At 35.8% G+C, this 8,539-nt stretch overlaps 1 long non-coding RNA gene across 1 annotated transcript; it reads right to left on the reverse strand.

Annotated features, from left to right (window-relative positions):
- Positions 1 to 212: 212 nt before the first annotated feature.
- LOC121977637 lies at positions 213 to 464 on the reverse strand. The gene is made up of 2 exons (XR_006110982.1): positions 373 to 464; positions 213 to 306 (listed from the first exon to the last, which is right to left on the reverse strand). It is a non-coding gene; the product is annotated as an uncharacterized LOC121977637 (long non-coding RNA).
- Positions 465 to 8,539: the final 8,075 nt, after the last annotated feature.

Genomic DNA, 8,539 nt, shown 5'->3' on the forward strand with positions numbered 1-8,539 from the left:
TTAAATTTGAATATAAAGAACAAACTTTACATTAAGCTAACAGAAGTTTTATATTGATTCTAGCAATCTCTTGTCTAAATGAAATATTAATACATTGCATGTGATAGTAAGAATACATCAAGGCAACTATACATAGACTAAGAAATGAAGATTGACAAAATTACTTACAACTGCGATAGAAGGGCTAGAATCTTCCCCAGGATGAGGATGTGTTACGTTAGCACCAAATATTATAGTTGGTCGGTCGCTAACAAGAGGAATGCGCCTTGACAATGCATCGACAAGAACTGTGTCCCTTCCTCCAACCTATGAATCAAGCCTTAGTAACACAAAGCAGAACAAGAAAAATATATCCACCTTCCACGTACTCACCTTTCTATTGATCTAGTGGCCAACATTGGCAAGGTACTGTTTACTCATCCTAAAAACATGCTTTGTCAAACAACATTATGAAACTAAACCAAGGCCAGTCTCACATATCTGCTTTTCATCACCTGTAATAACTATGGCATATAATAATAAAATGAAAAAGAAAAGGGAAAAATTAAAGCTAAAAGGTTCAACCAATTGATATTTGTCAACAAGCAAAAATATCAAGTTGTGTCGAACAAGATCAAGTGCAAGAAAGGCATCATACCATAAAGAGAACCATCATTATCAAGCAATATTACAATGAGCAAATCAAGCTCCTTTCCCTGAGGTTGGAGTATGGTCATTGCATCATGATAGCGTGTTGAAAGCGCTCTTTCAACATGATTAGGCTGAGCAGTTAGAGGATGAAGCACAGGATCTAGAGAAAATTCCTATAAAACATGTAGATAAAAATAATGATCTATGTGGCTCTTCTTCAAATAAGATAATTAAGAATTAAGTTGCATGTAGTAAATCATATGCTGTAGTAAAAATGTTGAAGTCATACCATTCCTGATATCTGGCACATCTGAGCAAGCTCATGACAAAATCCCCTAGCCAAATTATCTTGCACATTCTTTGCAAAATTGATACATATCCAGCTATTCACTATCCCACAAAGAGTTGTAGCATCTTTGGCGTTTGGTTTGCATACTACACAAAGAGCTGGTCTAAAGTATTGCAGATCACCCTGTTGCCTCATCTACAAGGACATACACATGTCAAGAAGTGGAAAATGCATATAGTGAAAGCCAAGTTATGTATAATAGTTCTCTTATCAGTATCAGAAAATCTTCTTCTCTAGTCTCCTCTCTACTTCTTCAAGGGCTGTAAAGAAAAATTTTCCACCTCAATGGAATGCATCTACGCAAGTACATTAAGTCATCAATTTTTGCCAACAAGTTGAACAGATCATAGAAGGTTCAATCCTTACTGCTTACAAAACGTAGTGCATAGTCACATACATAAGATAATGCATACACAAGAGTCAAGAAATTGAGATATGAACCATTTTTTCCCTTAATTCCCGTGTTCCTACCATTCTCCACTGAAAAAATATTGTTTTTACACCTTCATTAGTTTGTGAAAAACATATGATGTGCAAACCAATAGTCAAGAAAGAGCAGAATGAAAGACAAAGAAAGCAACCTAAATAATTATGCTAACAAATTAAATACTTAGGAGAATGTAGAGTCTCATGTAATCATTATTCCTTTTAAGTTAGAAGAGTTAACAATTTGAGTGGAAGGTAAAAGTGTAGAGGAAGATCAAAGAAAATATTTAATCAATTATCCAATGCAATAAAAAGTTAACTAATTTGAATATTACTAGTGTTATAGCCAATAGAATTCATTTAGCCAATACTGATAGCAAGGACAAACACGTTAGATAGTGATGGTAAGGATGATCAAAGACATTGTCAGCTCCACATACATGCAGCAATGCAAGTTATGAACAATAATGCACAACCATGACAGGCTCCAACAATGTCAGATTATTTTGTATAAACTAAAAAATTATGCCTGAAAAATAATCTAAAATCAAGAAAAAAAGGAAAATATAAACCAACATAACTCACCCGATATTTTCTGCACCCGAAAGGTTCTGAAAAGCGACTCCAACAACTTTGTCACCCATAATTGCTCACGCAATTGAATTTTCCCTAAGCCTTTGGATTAGTACAAAGCAGTGCATTGAATCGAACCTACCTCATGATGCCCGTGATTTAAAGCCTAAGATAAGCTCAAAACTCAATGGAAACACATCATATAGTTAATATTCAATTCTTCACCGTAGATATCGAGAATCAAATGTAGCCAACAAGGTAACCAAAACATGGTAATCAAGGAGACTCGTCCAACAGTTCATCCTCGAAAATTTTAACTTTTGAGCAGAAAAGGAATTACTTAGTAAAAATCAAACTAAAATCGGTTTCACTTCACTCCCCTTTAGATTCCCGGACTTAAAATTGAATAAGAATTAGCAAAAAATTTGTACTGTTTTTGGTCCTATTCCCTTGAACTTGGATAGCTCAGCTTTGATCTCGTCCACAGACCAGCTTCGTAAGTATTCCAAACAAATTTCACCTCTTTTCTCCTTCAATGCCCTCAAAATGTTCTTTATGCTTGCTGCCTTGGTCACAGCCAATCCTCCACACCTTATACAAAGAGTAGAACTCGAGTCAACCAAAAAACAAATAACCAAATTCGTTTCTCGTAAGGAAAGGAAAGGTATAACTAAGTTGACATCAATAATAAAAAAACTTTATAGTTCTACCAACTTGATGATGAAATAGCTCTAAAGACTCTAATTTGAGATCAAGCTAATCAATAAAAAAATTATCTCTGCAGTCTCAACTTCCCAGAAAACAAAAGAAAAAGAACAATCATCATGAAGTCACATCTCACAGAAAGAGTAGAAGTAACCAACTTGGTTTCAGGCAAGGAGGAAAAAAAAGTAGATAAACAAGGAGAAAGGTAGCCCTTGAATCGAATGCCTCTAAGTTCAGATCTAATCTCAAACAAGAGCTATTATCCCTAAAATAAACGGAAACAAAAAAAGACAAAAATTTTAATTTCAAGCTCACCTGAAATCCTCTCCGTGGGGCGATTGGGTTGGTGCTCCTCTCCAAGAATCCCCTGGAAGAGAGAGCAAAGGATCAACAGCGGCAGAACTCGAAAGCCGCCAGCCATAACCCCCTCAAATATGATTTTGCAGAGAGAAGGGCAACAAGATCGAAGAAAGGAGCAACCTTTACACGACGAGAAGGGAAGATTCCTCTGGGCAGAGGGTGGGAAAGGGCAGGGGTATTGGGGACTTGGAAGCTGAGCAGCAACTAAAGAGGAGGTAATTAAATGAAAAGAAATCGGTGGAGTTGCGTAGATTTTTTGCTTGAAAAAAACCTGTACCTTGGCCTTGCGATGGATGTGGTTTGTTTGGTCGGATGCAACCATTCGATTCCGACAGGAAGAAGAATGCGAGCCATGGGAGGTGCTCGCTACGTCGTGGAGGAAGATCCAGTGGTCGACAGGATGGCGTGAAGAGATTGTATGAGGAGAGGGAAAGAAAAATGACTTAGGTTTGGGAGCGCGAATGGGAAAACAAGGCGCCGAAAAAATTTGCGGAGAGAGGGAAAGCAAAACTGCGAGGGGGAAATGATGAAACGAATAAAGTCAAAGACAACGGTTTTATCAAAACCGTTGTCGTAGCCCCTAAAAAAGCACTTAAAGACAATAGTTTTAGATAACCGTTGTAAAATGCGTTGTTGATTTAAAAAAAAAATTACTCAACGACAACGGTTTTCACAAAACTATTGTCTTTTGTATTTTATGGGATCTCAAAGACAACGGTTTTATCTAAAACCGTTGTCTTTTACCAAATTTACAATAGTTTCATCTAAAACCGTTGTCTTTGTGGTGTTGTCGTTTAACATTTTTGTTGTAGTGCTTTCACTCGTCTTATACCCACTTGGTTCAAAACATGGTCTATGTGTCTTGTCTCCACTAGGATGACTATGTCAAACCTAGCCCAAGTAATACTTCCTCGTTCTATGGATTCAAATTACTCGTACATGTGTACAAGAGTCTCGCACTCTTAACATGTGATGCTTTGGCCAAAGACATGAGAGAAGCAACTTACATCCTCGGTATAAAAATTTATAGAGATAGATCAAAAAGGTTGTTTGGTCTTTCACAGTCGACATATATAGATAGAGTGCTAAAATGGTTTAGCATGTCTGAATCCGAGAAAAGTTTCATACCTATGAGGCATGGAATTCAACTTTCGAGGTCTATGTGCCCATGCACAGAAGACGAGAGGATTTGCATGGATAAGATACCTTATCCATTCACAATAAGATCTATCATGTATGCTATGTTATGTATAAAACCCGATGTATTATATGCTCTGAGTGTTACGAACAAATACCAGTCTGATCCAAGAATGGATCATTGGGTGGTTGTCAAGATGATTCTTAAGTACTTAAGAAAAACTAAGGATATGTTCTTAGTTTATGGAGATGGTGATATGACCATAAGCGGATATACAAATGCTAGTTTCCAGACAGACAAGGATGACTCCAAGTCTTAGTCTGGATTTAGCAGAAAATAAAATAATAATAATTAGATTTTACTCCTTACAATAATAATTTGAGTTTAAGACAATCAAACATATAATATGTACTCAAATAGTGAATCTATACTTATCAAATAAATAGAAAAAATCGTAAGGCGATTGCCTTAGGACATCCCTCAAGTTTTAGCACACGCCGCCATGATGATTTGCATATCTCAGCGTTCTTTAACCACGTTTGAAGTGCTCTTATACCCATGATATTTAAGAGTGGTTTGAACTCACTCCAAAATTTTTTGCATCAATAGTGTTACGAAATCGCTTTTATATATATGATGTATAGGAGCGGTTTGAAATTGTTCTTACATCCAACGTGTTCTAGAGCGGTTTGAATTGTTCCTAAATTTCAAACTTTAATATTATTTTGATGTGCTCCTATACCTACATTTAGGAGCGGTTTAAAATCGATCCTTAATGTCTAGCATTAATAGCGTTTCAAAATCACACTTATATCTATGGCATATAGACGCGGTTTAAAACCATTCTAACAACTAAAGAATTTAAGAGCAGTTTGAACTACTCCTATATTTATAGCTATAGAAGTGGTTGGAAACCATTGTTATATGTACGTGTAAGATTGGTTTCAAACCGTACCTATAAAGTATAATAGGGGCAGTTTTTTAATTTTTACCAACGGTTACGAAAACTGCTCCTATAGGATATAGGGACGACAACAAGAGGAGTGATTTTCAAATCATTGGTAAAAGTATAGGAGTGATTGAAAACTACTCTTGAAAGTCAAAACAACCGCTCCTATATGGGTGCTTTTTTTTAGTCCATATACGACATGGATTGGGAAGAGTCCCAAGATGTTTTTCATAAAGATTTGGGGATCTAAGGCTTACGTTCAACGACAAGTCTCAGATAAACTAGGACTCAAATTGGACAAGTGCTACTTTGTAGGATATCTCAAAGAAACAAAGGGATATTGCTTTTATAATCTCACATAAGCCAAAGTGTCTGTTATCAGAACTGATGTCTTTCAAGAAGGGAAATTTATTTCTAGAAAAACTAGTAGGAGTAAAGTTGATCTTGAAGAAATTCAAGATACACAAACTAGCACTGAAGGCTTGATGGAAATTAAACAGGTACCACAAGATATTGTGGATCATGATTTTGTTACACCGTAAGAAGTTGTGGAGCAACAACATGTTTAAATAGCACAAGCTCCATACAGATATGATAGAATCCGTCGTCAACCTGAGAGATATTCTTTTCTCTTGTATGACCACGGTGATGTTGTGCTTGTTAGTCTCAATGAGCCTAAACTTATCAAGAAGCTATACAGGGCCCAGATTCTGAGAAATGGCTAGAAGCCATGAGATCTTAAATGGAATCTATGTACACTAACCAAGTATGAACTTTGGTTGATTCTTCTAAAGGGATCAAACTCATTGGGTGTAAGTGGGTCTTCAAACTAAAGACTGACATAGATGGTCTTTTACATACCTATAAAAGTAGATTGGTAGCTAAAGGATTCAAACAGATTCATGGTATAGACTATGATAAAACATTTTCACCAGTTGCGATGCTCAAGTCTATTAAGATTATGCTTGCTATTGCAGCTTACTATAATTATGAGATCTGGTAGATGGATGTCAAAAATATATTTTTCAATGGAAATCTACTCAAGGATGTGTATATGACACAACTTGAGGATTTTGTCGATCAGATAATGTTGGAAAGGTATGTAAGTTGCAACGATCCATTTATGGATTAAAGTAAACTTCTAGAAGCTGGCATCTTTGATTCAATGATGCAATCAAAGCATTTGGTTTTATCAAGAATGAAGATGAACCTTGTGTCTACAAGAGGGTTAGTGGGAGCACAGTCATCTTTCTCATATTGTATGTAGATGATATACTTCTCATTGGAAATGATATCTCTACTCTTCAATCGCTGAAGACTTGGCTTGGGAATTATTTTTCTATGAAAGACTTAGGAGAAGTAGCATGCATTTTAGGCATTAAGATCTATAGAGATAGATCTAAGAGATTGCTTGGTCTAAGTCAAAGTACATACATTGACAAGACACTTAATCATTTCGCCATACAGAATTCCAAGAATTGATTTTTACCGATGTCACATGGTGTGAATCTTTCAAAGACTCAATGCTTCTCTTCTAAGGAAGAAAGGGACTGCATGGATCAGATTCCTTATACATCTACTATAGGGTCTATCATATACGCTATGCTTTATACTCGCCTAGATGTCTTGTATACGCTAACCATGATGAGCAGATACCAGTCAGATCCAGGTGAAGGTCACTGAACAGTAATCAAGAATATTCTTAAGTACTTGAGAAAAACTCAAGATTATTTCTTGATCTTTGGAGGCAATGATGAGCTTGATGTAAAGGGTTATATCGATGCTAGCTTCTAAACTGATAAGGATGATTCCAGATCGCAGACAGGGTATGTATTTTACTTAAATGGTAATACTAGGTATTAGATATTACAGCGGTTCCATCTCATTCGAGAGATCATTGATAGATGAGATGTGAGGATATGCAAAGTATCGACCAATGCTTACATTGTGGATCCTTTGACCATGACTTTGGCACAGAGGAAGCATGATGGTCACACTAGGTCAATGGATATTAGACATTTTAGTAATTGACACTAGTGACATAAGGAGATTGTTAGTGTAAGCCTAAAGAATCAATCATGAGATGATTGACAGGGCACTTTTTATATCATATTTTATTAATTAATAAAAGGTAAAGTTGGTTATTATATTTATTTCATTTCAGCGTCGAATGAATAAGTATAATAATGTCATAGGGTAGTAGGTTCTAGTCTACAACATATCAATTGGTTGAATTGATAGTGGGAGCCTGTAGATATATATATATATATATACACTACTCTTAACTCTTCCTAGTCAAACATTAATATGAAAGAGCAATATTAATGCGTTGAGACTAGCATGTAGGTCAATGAATGACTTAATTTCATAAGTCCTGAATATGATATATTAGATTAACACATGGATATATATTAGAGAATATGCACTGAATGACCCGTCATGAGAATATTTTATGGATCGTTATATGAGTGTCATAAACATTCTTATGTGATTATTTGTATGAATAGTCCTTAGACCTGAAGTCACTACGGTTCCCTACATACAAAGTTGTGTACTTTGGTATCGTCAAACGTCACCTATAACAGGGTGGACTATAAAGTCGATCACTGGGTATGCAATGAGCTATACGGAGGGATATGAGTGATGTAGATGAGATCTATCCCTTTCATATGATGGAAGCGATATCTGTGGACCCCTTGATTAGTAGGACACAGGAATGCATGATCATGCTCAAATGAGTCAATATAAGATATTATGCTTATTTGTATGAGTGTGTCTACTTAGAGATTAGGAAACACAAAGATTGATAAGAGGATGACACGGTCTATGCCTCATAGATCAATCTAGATATCAAGGATAGAAGGACTAAGTTATACAAGATAATAGACACAGAAAGATTAAGTTAGCTCTCGACATTCTCGTCATTGGGATAGCAATAATGCATTGCTAGATGCTACTCATTGCTTATGTATCTAAAGTGGTTTTAGATATATTGCCAACGTTACGAGAGCCTATTGGGTCACACACAAAGAACATATTGGTTTGGAGATGGGTATTTTAGTTTGACTAAAATACTGAGGATCTTAAGAATAATGGGTTAATCCAAAGTGTTGGTATCATCTTTGTAGTGATTGGCACTAGGTGGGAGATTGTTAGTACTAGCCCTAAGAGCCAATTATGAGATGATTAAGCTTTTTGGATTACTCATTGAGTTACACTCAAATGAATCCACTCATTGGATTGAGCACTCATTGGATTGAGTCCAATTCGAATTAGGTACATTGGATTAATGAGTTAGACTCATTGAGTTATTAGATTAATAGTCAATCCAATATAATAATCCAACCCATTAAGAGGAATATAAAGAGACATAAACTCTTAGTATTCATTGGATAAATATAAATAGGTT

This window comes from Zingiber officinale, chromosome 4B (assembly GCF_018446385.1).
Source record: "Zingiber officinale cultivar Zhangliang chromosome 4B, Zo_v1.1, whole genome shotgun sequence".
NCBI classification, from domain to species: domain Eukaryota; kingdom Viridiplantae; phylum Streptophyta; class Magnoliopsida; order Zingiberales; family Zingiberaceae; genus Zingiber; species Zingiber officinale.